Source organism: Aythya ferina (assembly GCF_964211825.1).
Source record: "Aythya ferina genome assembly, contig: HAP1_SCAFFOLD_464, whole genome shotgun sequence".
Taxonomy (NCBI): domain Eukaryota; kingdom Metazoa; phylum Chordata; class Aves; order Anseriformes; family Anatidae; genus Aythya; species Aythya ferina.
The window spans coordinates 10923-26203 of NW_028181119.1; the positions used below are offsets into that span (position 1 = coordinate 10923).

The 15281-nt window shown below is 45.1% G+C and overlaps 1 long non-coding RNA gene across 1 annotated transcript in view; it reads left to right on the top strand.

The window, feature by feature from the left end:
• The window catches only part of LOC311429256, a 23253-nt gene continuing 7972 nt past the window's right edge, over nt 1-15281 (top strand). Inside the window, exon 1 of the long non-coding RNA XR_014688206.1 lies at nt 1-215. This is a non-coding gene — a long non-coding RNA (uncharacterized lncRNA). The remainder of the gene's footprint in view (nt 216-15281) is intronic.

Here is a 15281-nt window from a genome sequence, read left to right on the forward strand (position 1 = left end):
TCCTGGTATGTTCTGCGACTGCGCGCACTGTTGCTAGGGGGTCGTCTCTGTCCCTCTGGTGGTCGTGAAGATGAAGGCCGTAGTCTTCCTCAGCGTTGTGGTTCAACTTCTTTCTTTATTTGGTCATGTTGGCCCAGCGTGAGACAGGAAGGCAGGATGTTGATACACTAGTTTAGCAACTTATCAGGAGATGGTTCCGTGAGCTTTGCAGCAGGGTCTTTGAACAAAAGAGACAACTGAGATGCAGAAGGAGAGAAGGGGAGGGGGTTCTCTTTTTTGTTACATTAAGCAAAACAATTTTCATAGTGCCTAGCCAAGCATTATACAGCTCCTTACTTCAGCAGGGAGCTTTCGCAACTCCCGCTCCTCAAACGGAACTCCTTGTTTTTATAATACAAAGGACTATGAACAAACATTTATTGTGTATTACACCTCTGGGGGTCGCCCGTACCGAAGGCTCGTAGTCTTCCTCCCAGGCTTTGTCCTTCGGTCGTTCTTCAGCTTCCCCCCTCTCCTGATTTAGGAGGCTCTGGGCCGAATGTCAGAAAGTTGTGTCTCGTGCAATAGTCAGCAGTTATCTCAAAAAAGCCTCCCCCCATTCTCGTATCTCCCAGACCCGAGTCTCAAGGTTTACCCTTCAAACCCTCTCTCAACACCATTCTTTTGCAAGATCAGCACTCTGTTTCTCTTGGACTTGTGCTTATCCAAGGGTATGTAAGACAGAAGGCCACATTTCATCATGAGGCCCTAGCAGTGTTGCATGTTGGCACGAAGCAGATGAACTTTTCTCCCAAGAAGGGATGAGGCACAAAGCCTTCGTCCTGTCAGCCCCATCTCACAGTCACAGCCAGGCACAAGCGCTCCCCCTCCTCCCTCCCGCTCCTCCCTCAGGGCTCGCCTCTCCCCAGGCTGGGCTCCGATTGGCTGCCAGAGCCGCCAGTCAAAGGGAGCCCCGCCCTGTTCCGGCTGGCTGGGGCTCGCTGCCATGGCAACCGTGCGACCGCCTGAGCAGGCGGGGTGGGCGCCGCCATCTTAGGGGTGCTGGGCGGGCCGGGGCTGAGGGGGGGACCTGGCCGGTGTGCCCGGGGCCCCCCTGCCCGGGGCCCCCCTGCCCGGCCCCGGTGTTGCGTTGCTCGCTCCCTGTGCCTCAGCACCTCGTCTTCCCTTTCCTTTGTGGTGTCCAGTGCACGAGAAGCCCGGCAGGGGCAGAAAGGCGGACATTTCATTGCAGAAGCAATAGGGCTGGGTGCTCCTGCCATGCTCCTCGTGGCTTGACAGAGCGGCACACTGCCACAGGCACGGGGACAGCCTGGCAGCCTTGGGCCTGGCTGTGACTGTGAGATGGGGCTGACAGGACGAAGGCTTTGTGCCTCATCCCTTCTTGGGAAAAAAGCTCATCTGCTTCGTGCCAACATGCAACACTGCTAGCACGGGCACAAGCCAGCAAGGCCCTGCGGCCTGAGTGGAGAGGGCGAGCAGAGAGATGGGGGAATATCCTGGGTCCGTGCCTAGGATAATCAGTGCCAGGCCTAAGCCGTGTGCTGGGAACCTCTGGGCTGTTCCCTAGCCAAGGGATGGTGGCAAATCCTGGGAGGGGGGTGACGAAAGAAACAGAGGATGCGGCTCTTCTGATTAAGGAGGTATTGGGGAGGCATTGGGGAGGCAAGGACAATCCCCAGACATGGACTGTATATCTCGAAACAAGACACTGGAACTCATGATAAGGAAGCGGCAGACAGACAGAGAAACAAACGTAAGGACTATAAATCTCAAAACTGGACATTGGAATTCATTATAAAGATACAACAAACGGGAGAATTAGCAACAACCAGCTCTTGCAATTAAGAAACATGCCAATTCAGCAGATTCCTGACCAAAGGTGAAAAGTACACTGTGAGGAAGACTTGGGGTCTTCCTCCCAAAGACCCCTGCCCACAATTCTTGGAAGGCTCTGCGCAGGCGCAAGGTGCCAAAAGGCTAATTAGCATGAGAAGCGAGGGAAGGTGGGGATAGGTAATGAATATGCATAGGCGCTTGTAGAATATTGATAGATTGATTGTATAAATTCAAGACTGCTTTCCACTTTGGGTATGCACGATAGGTGGAGAGATCCCCCGTGCATCCAGCGCTGCAATAAAGAATATACCACTTAAAGGAATTTCGGCTTCAATCTTTGAATCAATTTGGCACCCCAGATGGGACAACCTCTCTGCCGGACCGCCGGACCCGCTGGGAACCGGACTCCCTAGGGTACCCCCGGGATTTCCCGGAGGGACTCCTCGACTCACTGGATCACTGCGGAGGCAGACAAGGACCCCATCATTGTAAGTGAGTATATTCTTTATTCTGGTTTGGTTTTCTGGTAGACCGGTCATCTGGAACTGTCTGTAAGTCAGAAGGTGATCTTCTGCGAGGCAGTGTGTGGTATATACTTTGTGGTTAGCACCATAAGTATATGTTTGGGGACCTTAAGGAAGGAGCTCGCTTTAAGGTCCATCTGGAATTGCGTTGTCTATTTCGGTTTTCTGACTCATGGAGTATGGTATTTAACTCTGGTTATTGTTAGTGCGATTTTGGCTATTTTCCTGGTGGTAATAGTAGGTTCGTGGCATTGTTATAAGAAAGATATCGTTACGGTGTTACACAGTTTGGTTTTCTGACTTATCGCATGTGGAATTTGACTCTGACTATTGTTATTGTGATTTTGGCAATATTGCTGGTAATAGTAGTTTTGTGACATCGCTACTGAAAGATATTGCGTGCCCGTATTTTTGTGAGTGATACGTTTTGTGATACGCTTTTGTAAGTAACGTGTATTCTGAAAGTGTAAACTGGAAACTGGGGGGGCAAACAAGCAGTGAAATTTTAAAGAAAAGTGTGTTAGGATGTGTTTTAAGTCACTGGAAGGATATTGGAGGATCTGCCGGTGGAAGTGTGAACAGGAAAACATTGATAAAATATCGTAATCAGTGGTGGCCGCTTTATAAGCTGGAATGTGGAGAAAAGTGGCCCCTAAATGGAACTTTAAACTATAATATTTTGCTGCAGTTAATGTTGTTTTTTGAGAAGCAGAACAGGATGAAATGTTGTATACTGATGTTTCAGCATCTTGGTGGGAAAAGGTACGGAATTAAGTTGGCCCCTGACTGAGCCTTTGATGATGGCATTAGAGAAGTACAGGCTGGAGAAAGATAAAGGAAGTGTTAAAAGGGTTGTTGAAAGTGTTGAAGGTGTTTGAAGTTGAATGAGCAGGGAAAGAGGATGTAGGAATGTTAATAGTTCTGCCTCTGCCCGAGGCAGAGATCTTAAAATCATGGGTGTTAGCCCTTTGGGGCAAAGGGACCATGATGAGTCCGAGAGAGTTGTCACAGAAACAGAAAAGCAGTTAACTCTTAAAACAACCTGAGTTCATGTGTGAGCTCAGATTGCCGATGGGACCGCTCAGGGAACTGTGGACAATTACGTTCCCCTGACCGACCCCCACTAAGACCCGAATCATCCTGAAAATTATGAACGGTTAAGTAAATACTAAAACCTGGATGAATTGGGAATTGAGAATATGCTTCCAACAAGGTCTAAAAGAAACCCCTATGGAATTTTTGGACCAACTCTGAAATGTAATGAAAATAAATAAATAAATAAATAACTAAAACAAAACGGTTTGGACCTGGCTTCGGAGGACAAATTGACTAGCCTTTTGTTGAGGAATGGTTAAGTGAGGTGGGACATGTGAATGTGGGGCAATTGGCAGGCAATAAGCTAATAAAGTACCGTACTTAGCTTACATGGATCTGGGCACGTACGCAGGTGGTTGAGAGCCAATCAGGATCAAGAACACGATGCCCTTAGGCGATTGGATAGACCCCCTGGGGCAGGACGGTAGCAACTGCATAGCGCGGGAAAGTGTTAGCCAATCCTAAGTTTAGTTTAAGAATGTTTACGAGTTTCGGAATAGATAAAAGGCGACTGAGCTATCCATTAAAGTTGAAGTTCACTGTTCACTCATATTGAGCGTCTGTGTCTTCCTCCCGTCGACAACAAATGGCGCCCGAACAGGGACCGATCTGAACGGGAACAGGGACTCGGCTGGAGTTGAACCTGCGAGCCACGGTTGGACGGGATACGGGGACCGGTCCTGCAACGCAGCTCAGGAGGTGAAAAGGATTAAAAATTGTTGAATCTCCGCACCCGAGGCCTGAAAGGTGAAAGGGACGAAAACTTGAAATCCCCGCACCCGCAGCTCGGAAAGAGAGTCCTCGCACCCGGGACGAGCCCATAGAGGGTCCCGCCGGAAAGCGCCGCCGAGGTCTTGCAAAGGCTGCAACGGTACCGACGCATATAAAGGTATGGAGAGGCAAGCGGCGTATGATTTGCTCAAATGCTTTTTAGAAAAGCGGGGCACACAGGGTATACATTGTAAAAAGGAATTGCCAGAGTTATTAGCTTGTGGGGTAGCTAAGGGTTGTTTTTTAAATCCTGATACGGTGTTTGAACAAGCAGAGTGGAGGAAGTTCGGGGACAAACTATTTGATGAGGTGATTAGTGATAACAAGGTGGCGAGAAAATTAACGAAGCTGTGGAGGGCGGTAACTAATGCATTAGCAACACACCAAGCTGAACAAAAAATAGCTGCTGCCATAACAGAGCAATTAGGATCATCCAGTCAGAATGGGGGGACTTCTGCTGCTTCCTCTACTCAACAAAGAGCTGAGGAACAGTCTTACCCCTCTCCACCATCATATAGAACAGTTATAATTCCACAGGGGACCTCGGGTGGCTGGGAAACGTCTGTACCCGTATCAGGGGAAGAAGAACCTTCACAGCCACCGACAGCCCCACCCGCACAATTAGAGAATGGAGAAAGGGTGGGTGGGGAATCGGGAACAAATTCATTTTCGACAAATCCATTTAAATCCAATTTACAGGGTAGGGAGGAACCATTCGGGTTGTTTATCGATCGAGTAGCAAATGCAATACAAGCCGCAGGAGTTCCCGATTATCTTAAAGGCACTATATTAAAGCAATGTGCACTCCAAAATTGTAACCCTTCAACTCGAAGTATATTAGCTACATTGCCGAGTACTTGGACAATAGAGGAAGGATTGGAAAGAATGTCTCAGGTACCTGTAGGTCCACAGGCTATGTTAGTAAAAGCAGTAAAACAATTAGGTGACAACATGAACGAGCAGTCTAAAGTGCCTGCCGCCCTTGCACCTTTGCAAACCCCCGGAGGACGTTCTAATGGCCGAGGATCGGCACCGCAGCGCCGTTGTTTTCGGTGTGGTATTGCGGGACACATCAGACGGGAGTGTAAAACAGAATCAGTGTGGTGCCAGAACTGTCAATCAAATACTCATAGCACTTCGGCATGCCGACGAGGTGCGTCGGGAAACGGCCGGAGCAGCGGGAAGAGCCGCCCCGCGACGACACAAAAAGCAGCTTTTGCGACAACGGCAGCAACAGCACCGGCACCATCTGCAGCGACTCCCCTTTTCTCCGACCAGCCACCAGAGGGAGCCTCGGCCTGGATTGGGCAACAGTAGTCGATGTGACTTTATTGGATTCGAGACCCACCAGGGTAAGGACAGGAGTTTTTGGACCAATTATTATTAATGGTGAACCTGTGGGAGCTCTATTAATAGGGAGATCGTCTGCCACTGTGAATGGATTACAAATATTAATTGGACTTATTGATAAGGACTACCTTGGGGAAATACAAGTTATGGTTTCTGCAATGTTCCCTCCAATTCATGTGCCGCAGGGCACAAAAATAGCACAATTAATCCCATTGCCTCATCTTGCTGAATCGTTAGCACCAGAATCTGGAAAGTATCGAGGACAGGGAGCATTTGGCTCCACAGGAAAAGTGGTGCTATTGACATTTGGTATGCGTCAAAGACCCCGACAAAAGGTCGCTGTGTGCTTAAAGGATGAGAAAATACAAATTGAGGCATTGTTGGATACTGGTGCTGATGTATCGATAATTAGCACAAAAGGTTGGCCGTCACATTGGCCTACATTTGAGTCTAGTGCCACAGTATCAGGAGTAGGAGGTATGATTCTTGCTCGTTGATCACCAGTGCTGCAATGGACAATAGGTGATAAGTTGGTAAATTGCAGTGTATCCATCTTATCACTGCCTGAGGGAGTACAAGCGTTAATAGGGCGAGATATCCTTGCCCAAATGGGAGCGGTTCTCACGACAGATCATCAAAATTTTTAGGTGTGGCCATTGCTCGGACTTTCCCAATCCCACTTAAATGGAAAACTGATGAACCTGTGTGGGTTGAACAGTGGCCACTAAAACGGGAAAGTCTTTTACATGCTCATAAATTAGTACAGGAACAGTATCAACAAGGGCATCTGAGACTGTCAACAAGCCCTTGGAATACTCCGGTTTTTGTGATTCCCAAAAAATCAGGGAAATACCGTTTGCTACACGACTTACGAGCAGTTAATAGTCAAATGTGTGCTATGGGAGCACTGCAACCTGGGTTACCTAATCCTGCTATGATACCAGAAGGGTGGAAATTGTTAATTGTAGATCTTAAAGACTGCTTTTTTACAATTGCATTACATGAAAATGATAAACAGAGGTTTGCTTTTACACTCCCTGCCATAAACTGTGAAGGGCCTTGTCAGAGATTTGAGTGGACTGTATTACCTCAGGGCATGCGTAATTCACCTGCTTTATGTCAGCTCTATGTCGATGCGGCACTTCAACCAATTTGCCGCGCATGGCCCAAAACGATAATTTACCATTACATGGACGATATTTTGCTAGCCCAGAAGGAGATATTTTCCCTGCAACAGGAAAATGCTCTGGCAGCTGCTCTTAAACAAATGGGACTGGTAATTGCACCAGAAAAAATTCAGGAGACAAGCCCCTGGAAGTACTTGGGGTGGAAAATTACAGATTCCACTATTCAGCCTCAGAAACTTACCATCCAATCGAACATCAAAACCCTCAATGATGATCAAAAACTGCTAGGAGATTTACAATGGATTAGGCCAGTGGTCGGAATTCCAAATGAACTGTTGAATTCCCTTCGGCCATTATTAAAAGGAACCGACCCTGCCACAAAGGTAACATTATCAGAAAAACAGTCAGAAATATTACAACAAATTGCATCATTGATTACAACGCGTGTCACACATCGATGCATACCCGACAGGCCACTCGATCTTACTATTCTGTGTGGTCCGCAATACTTGATGGGTGCTATCACACAGCAAAAAATAAAAACGGGGGAGACGGGAGTGGAAACTGTGGTATTGGAATGGATAGCTCCCCCATTGCAACCCCGAAGAACAATTCAAGATGTGTTATTCTTAAATGTCCAGGTGTTTTGTGTTGAAAGTATTTATGTAAGGGTAAGGTTTTAAAACAAAGTGTTGCAAGTCACTTCACGAGGAACACAATGAGAGGCAATACTTGTTTGTTTGCTTATCATTCTAAATTATATTCTTGTGGTATGATTGAGGTTGTGGTATGATTGAGAGTGAGATGTGCCAGAGGCCTCTGGGTGTGCAAGTGTGCTCTGGGTGTACAAGTGTGATCTGAGTGTGCAAGTGTGCTGTGTACTGTGTTAGTGAGAGCGCATTTATTGCCATAGTACAGGCTGAAATCATAGGAAATTAGTCATTGTGTGAAGTAGCCACTTGGAGAAACTTAAGGGAACGTACTGTTTTGAAGTGGTGCCGGAAGTGGGTGCCCGGTGGATCACTGCAAAGCGGACTGAAGCAGCTTTGGAGTCTGCACGCGCCGAGGACGACCAGGAAGAGGTTCCTGATAGTTATTCTGACGGTGACATGGGCTGTGGCACCTCGATGACTATCAAGAGCAGCCTTTAATCACCATCAAGTGATTGGGTTTGGGTGTGTTACTATTGAGTTGTTGCTTACTATTAATTGTGTTGCCATTGAGTGCTTACAGTAATTGTAGTGTTATTAGGGTTAAGTTGTATAGTTGTGTTATGTTATGTATTTGACATCTGATGTAAAACCAGCCCTTGAAGAAAAGTCACCAAGAAAGGATAACAGCGACCATGGCTGAATTAATGAAGCAAGGGACTTTGGTTATGTTATCAGTTATAATAATGGCTGGACATGGTAATGCCATCTTAGGGAAAATTGACCCTCAGCAGAATATATGGGTCACCTGGGCTAATCAGTCTGGACAGAGCTCATTCTGTTCAGTTAGTTAAAGAGGGACTTCGGTTTCTACTTATAGTTATATTGATTATCATTGCTGCATATGTAATCTTTAACTGCCTAACTAAAAAACTTGAGCAACTCACACAGAAGGTGTTTGTTGAGCAAAATAAAAACGGGGGAATTGTTGAGGAATGGTTAAGTGAGGTGGGACATGTGAATGTGGGGCAATTGGCAGGCAATAAGCTAATAAAGTACCGTACTTAGCTTACATGGATCTGGGCACGTACGCAGGTGGCTGAGAGCCAATCAGGATCAAGAACACGATGCCCTTAGGTGATTGGATAGACCCCCTGGGGCAGGACGGTAGCAACTGCATAGCGCGGGAAAGTGTTAGCCAATCCTAAGTTTAGTTTAAGAATGTTTACGAGTTTCGGAATAGATAAAAGGCGACTGAGCTATCCATTAAAGTTGAAGTTCACTGTTCACTCATATTGAGCGTCTGTGTCTTCCTCCCGTCGACAACAGCCTTTTCCTAGGGTAATCGACCCCTGATTTCAACAGGAATAACGGGGACCTGGGGAATCTACCCTAGCGGATCCTCCACTGGTTATAATGAAGCTAGGGAAGGAATGGAAGTGAAATTTCTTATTGATATGGGGCAACGTATTCAGTTCTAAATCAAGCATTAATGCCTTCACAGAATTATTATGTTAGGGTAAAAGGTGTGTCGTGGTTTAACCCGGCCGGCAGCTAAACACCACGCAGCTGTTCGCTCACCCTCCCCCTCCCTCTCTGGGACGGGGGAGAGAAATGGAAAGTGAAGCCTGTGAGTTGAGATAAAGACAGTTTAATAAGACAAAATAATAATAATAATAATAATACAATGATGATAATAGTACTACTACTAATAATATGTACAAACAAGTGATGCACAATGCAGTTGCTCACCACCCGCTGACCGATGCCCAGCCTAACCCCGAGCAGTCCGGCCCCCTCCCCCGGCTAGCCACTCCTATCTATTGTTTAGCATGACGTCAGATGGTATGGAATACCCCTTTGGCTAGTTTGGGTCACCTGTCCTGGGTCTGTCCCCTCCCAGCTCTTACTGCACCCCCAGCCTGCCTGTTGGCAGGACAGAGCGAAAGGCTGAGATGTCCTTGGCTTGGTATAAGCACTGCTCTGCAACAATTAAAACATCGGGGTGTTATCAGCACTCTTCTCATCCTAAGCCAAAACACAGCATTCCACCAGCTACTAGGAAGAAAATTAATTCTGTTCTAACTGAAACCAGGACAAGGTGTAACCGAAAAGGCTTATTTTTGTGAACCTTTGAAGTACAAGTTAGGGAAACAATGGGGCATACACAGATTTTTATATATGCCTAACTCCTCATGGGCACTCTTAGGTAGAGATTTATTAGAGCAAGTAGGAGCAGAAATTGTCTTTGAAAAAGGGAAATGGAATTAAGAACAGGAGAAGAACAACTAACAAATGTGTTAAGCTTGGCACTAATACAAACTGACCCTAAAAGTGAAATACCTTTAGAGATCACAGATCAAGTATGTCCAGGAGTTTAGGCTACTGAAACCCCTGAAAGAGGTAAAAATGTGACCTTAATAATTATTAAATTAAAGCCAGGAGAGAAACCCGTTAAGGTTAAGTAATATCCTTTGAGGATAGAAGATAGGAAAGGAATTAAAGAGATAATTAATAATTTTTTACAGTATGGATTATTGATTGAATGCGAATCAGAATACAATACACCCATATTGCCAATTAAAAAGGCAGATGAAAAAGCTATAGGCTAGTTCAGGATTTGAGGGCCATAAATAAAATCACTGAGGATATACATCCAGTAGTGGCAAACCCTTATACTTTGCTGACTAAATTAAAGAATAGTCAAGTCTGGTTTACCGTACTGGATTTAAAAGATGCCTTCTTCTGCCTAGGCTTAGCCACAGAAAGCCAAAACCTATTCGCCTTTGAATGGGAAAATCCCGATTCAGGCAGAAAGATGCAGCTTACGTGGACATTACTACCTCAAGGATTCAAGAATAGCCCCACTATTTTTGGAAACCAATTAGCAAGGGAACTCGAAACATGGATGCCTCCGGACACTGAAGGGGCTTTGTTACAATATGTAGATGATCTCTTAATAGCTACCGAGACTAAAGGGAGTTGTATTCAATGGACTATAAGTCGTCTTAATTTTCTGGGTTTAAATGGATATCAAGTCTCTTGACAGAAAGTCCAGCTGGCTCAACAAAGTGTGACCTATCTGGGATTTGAAATTTCGGAAGGACAACGAGAACTAGGAACTGAACATAAGGAAGTCATTTGCCAGACTCCAGAACCTCAAATGGTAAAGGAGCTACAAACCTTTTTAGGAATGACAGGTTGGTGTCGCCTTTGGATTTATAATTATGGACTATTGGTAAAGCCTCTATGTGAATTGATAAAGATTAACCAGTCAAAGTTAGTCTGGACTGGAGAAGCACAAAAAGTCTTTAAACAACTTAAACAAGAATTGATGATTTTGAAATATCAAGCAATATTGGTAGAACAGGACAACGTGGAAATTGTGATAACTAATATTGTGAATCTAGCCTCTTTTCTTAGTGATGCTCCGGCACAACCTGTGATTCACGATTGTTTAAAAACTATAGAGACTGTGTATTCCAGCCGACCAGACCTTAAGGAGGAGCCCATGGAAGATGCGGAAGAAACTTGGTTCACGGATGGGAGCAGTTTTGTTATGCAAAGACAACGTAAAGCTGGATATGCTATAACAACTACTCAGCAGGTAATCGAGTCTAAGCCTTTACCCCCTGGAACATCAGCTCAAAAGGCGGAGATAGTTGCTCTCACGAGAGCATTGGAACTGGCAGCGGGAAAAAGGGTAAATATTTGGACAGATTCTAAATATACATTCGGCGTGGTACATGCTCATGGAGCAATTTGGAAAGAACATGGATTGCTGACCGCTCAGTGAAAACACAAAGTATGCTGAAGAAATTTTAAAATTGTTAGAGGCTGTAAAACAACCAGAAAAGGTAGCTATCATGCATTGTCAGGGACACCAAAAGGGGAACACCGATTTTGAAATTGGAAATCGATTGGCAGAGGCTAAGCAGGCAGCTGAAATAACTGAGGTGAAGGCATTGTCTTTGATACCAGACGGTAAAATCCAAACTATATCCAAATTATACAAAAGAAGACTTAAAATTAATTGAAGAGTTGAAAGGTAAAATGAAACCAGATGGATGAGTATATTTAAAAGATAACCACATAGTAATACCCTCTAGTTTGACATGGCCCATAGTTCTTACAGAACACAATAAAACGCACTGGGGAGCTGGCACGCTGCATAAGAGCCTGATCAGACATTAGTGGGACGATATGATAAAACAAGTAACTCAACAATGTAGCATTTGCTTACACAATAACCCCAATACCAAGAATAGAATAAAATTTGGAATAATCGGAAAAGGAAATTATTCGGGGCAACAGTGGCAAATTGATTTTTCAGAACTCCCTAGAAAAGGGGGGTATCATTATTTACTGGTTCTGACTGACACGTTTTCAGGAAGGCCTGAAGCCTTTCCCTGTCGAACAAACAAAGCAAGAGAAGTGGTTAAAGTCTTGTTAAATGAAATAATACCATGCTTTGGGATTCTAGTAGCAATGTCTTCTGATAGAGGTTCACATTTTTGTGCGCAAGTGGTACAACAGATAAGTAAGATTCTAAAGATAGATTGGCAACTGCATACTCCTTATAGACCACAGGCAAGTGGACAGGTAGAAAAAATGAACCATTTAATTAAACAATAAATAGCTAAAATTGGATAAGAAGCTAATTTGTCATGGCCTCAATCCCTCCCTTTAGCATTACTTGGAATTAGAGTTAAACCTAGCATAAAAGGGAATTTGAGTCCCTTCAAAATCTTATATGGAAGGCCATAGCAATTTCTATTTAGTGGAGAGGACCTAACGCAGTTAGGATCAGAATATTTATATGCTTATATAACTGAACTTCAGAAACAATTAAATAAAGTACATAAATTTGTTTTAGGGACCAGGGCTAGAGGGTTGGATCAACCAATCCACCCCTTTAAGCTCGGGAATTATATATATATAAAGACTTTTTCAGGACAACCCCTACAGGAAAAATGGAAGGAAAGTGGATGGGACCATACCAAGTATTACTGACAACACACACCGCCATTAAGATTAAGAAGCAAGCAGCTTGGATCCACAATTCAAGGGTGAAGAAGGCCCCGGCGAGGATATGGACCACCACTCCAATTGGACCAACAAAATTACGGTTTTCCAGATCCTAATGATTGCAGGGGTGCGGTTCTCGGATTCGGGGTGGGCAACTTGGGATGAGAACTTACACCTGACCTTAATACAAACAATTTCTCAAGTAACTAATAAGACGAACTGTTGGGTATGCACCCATCTGCCACAGCATGGGAATAAGGGTGTATCGTTAATCGGGATTCCGTTGCCTACAAACTTATCTTGGACTAATTTGTGGGAAAACACATCTTGGGGTCGAAAATATTAAGAAGTTTTGGAACTAGAAGTGAGTAGCTTCATGCCGTTAGAATCCTATTATGTATGTGTACAAAGGTGTAACCCGCCTAAGGGTATAGGAAAACAGCATTGTATAAATATGGATACTACTTATGTGGGAAATCAGACATCTTGTAATTGAACAATTGATATTAGTACGACTAGCGGCTGGGCAAATTCAACCAGCTGGACGGTTCCAGAAGGAAAAGGGTGGTATTGGCTATGCAATGATACAGCCCGTAAGGTCTTGCCTGAGAATTGGAAGGGAACTTGCACTCTTGGAGTGGTAGTCCCCAATATGGAGACCTTATCGCCCCACTGCCCCACAGATGGTCCCACAGCCGTGCTGCCAAGGCACCACGCATTCAGGGCTGGGTCAAGCTCTTACTGACCGCAACAGGGACAATTGCCATGGAACACAGAATGCAATGCACAGGAAAAATCACACACAACTAGCAACCAAATAACAGTCGTTTTGTAGCCAACTCCCAGGAAGGGTTACAGCTGGGGCTATACAAATATATATCTCACTACACAGACAGAAAATGTGAATATTTCCACCAAGAAAGGCCATACCAGTACAGGTATGATTGGCACAAATTTACCCATTCAAAGATGGATCATTTCAGGGAACAATTTTAGCTCTGGTTTTTCTGCTCTAACAGGCAGGAGATGTCAGAAGTCACAGATTTTCTCTGTGCCAGGAGTGAGGGGTGGCATGAGCAGTCCTGGGCAGGGAGGGTTTTGTGGCATCAGGGCTCCATGCAGGACAGAAAATTATCATTTTATTGCTTAAGGTCTGAATGTTACCTGCATGTTTTTAAAGCATTTCAAACATTTCACCTCAATCAGCACATTACAGTCAGCTGAAATAGCTGAACAGTTCTAATACAATGTGAGAGGTGTCCCATGACATCAAAATTATCATATTTCAGGATGCGTGTTACAGTGGGAGACAAACACTGATCTTCCCCTGTACTGACATTGCCAGAATTTCTCTTATGCACTGCACTTCATCTCCTCAGTCTTTGAGGTATTTCCACCTGACCTTATGAAACAGCCCATGCTGGAAGTCACCTTTCCAGCAGAGTGTGTGGACGTGTGCATTTTCTGCTCTTCTGCAGAGTTCCCCTCCACTTGCTCTTGCTCTTTGGTCATTCAAATGCTTCTCATATACCCAGTTGCTCCTAGGGATTTTGGGGAGGTTGAACTTGCCTGTATTTCAGTAGTCCCTCTCATCATCCCTGCAGTCAACTCTATATTTCTCTTTTACCATTTCCTATCTCTCTCTGTCAAAAATTTCTTGTACAGTCATCCCTTGTGGATGGTGCACCTCGTTGGAGGCAACTTGGAGTTGGCTCACCATTGTGGGCTCTGGTTTCTGTTTATTTCTTTTCATTTTGGTGGTGTTTGTTTCTTTTTCATATATATTTTATAAATACTGAAAACAAATATTTCAGCTATATAGACCTCCTTTGGACGCACATTGGATCCATGACAACTAGAGAATGATGCTAGCACTTCTTTGGAAAACATAAAACTAATGGAAACTAATCTTAAATAAAGAAAATGCTTTCTGTAAAGTGGTCATTGAAATCTTCCTATTTAATTGCATTCTTGAAACCTCACTAATTAACTGTATAAGTCTGGAAGACCAGATGAAAATGGCTGAATGGTAATGAGCCCCATGGTGCACTTGGTGCTGAGTCCATAAACCTCAGGTAGTGAGGAGAGAATGATGCAACTGCAGGAGAAGTTCAAGTCAGAAGGAAACTTTGAAGTGTCTGGGAGTATTAATGGGCCCCAGTGAGGGTCATTACTGACAAAGCCTCCCCATGGACTTGTTAGAGCACACAATTGGAGGCCATGATTGCAGGTAGACAAAGGCACTGGGCATGAGACTCTGACGCTGAGTAAAGGCCTTGGTTTGTTTGGTGAAGCAGAAAGGCCAAGCCCTGGCCCCCAGCCCCTGGGCAGGGAGGTCCTGTCCCTCACCCATGGCTCAGGGCTCTTCCTGGGGCAGTGGGATGTGGGGTGTGTGATGTTGTGTGAAGGACAATGCTATGACACCTGCTGGCCTCCCCACTGGGTTGCAAGGAGGCAACAAGGCCCTAGTGTCATGAGCACAGCATGTGTCCTCGTGAGCCTCAGTAGCAGAGACAACTGCCATAGCCAAAGGGACAAAGACCATGGTGCTGCTGGGGCCTTCCAGCCTTGTCAGTACACTCTTCTCCACCACAGGCTGTCCTGCACTGTCCAATTCTTGCCCTATTCTCCCTGCAGGCTCTAGGCACCCACTTCACTTCTCCACTTTGCTCTCACCCTGGCATTTCCTTACTTTCACTGATATCTGCCCACCCTCCCTGGCTGTTCTTTGAAACACAGTGGCATGGGCTGACCACAGACTCCTTCTTGGTGATGTGAGGCAGCACAGCACTACCCTTTCGGTGACATTTCCTCTTCCCCATGCCCACTCTTCACCTTCCAAGCAGCACTTTATCCCACTTTGGACTCTCTCCTGCTATTTCCCACCACCAGAGAATCCT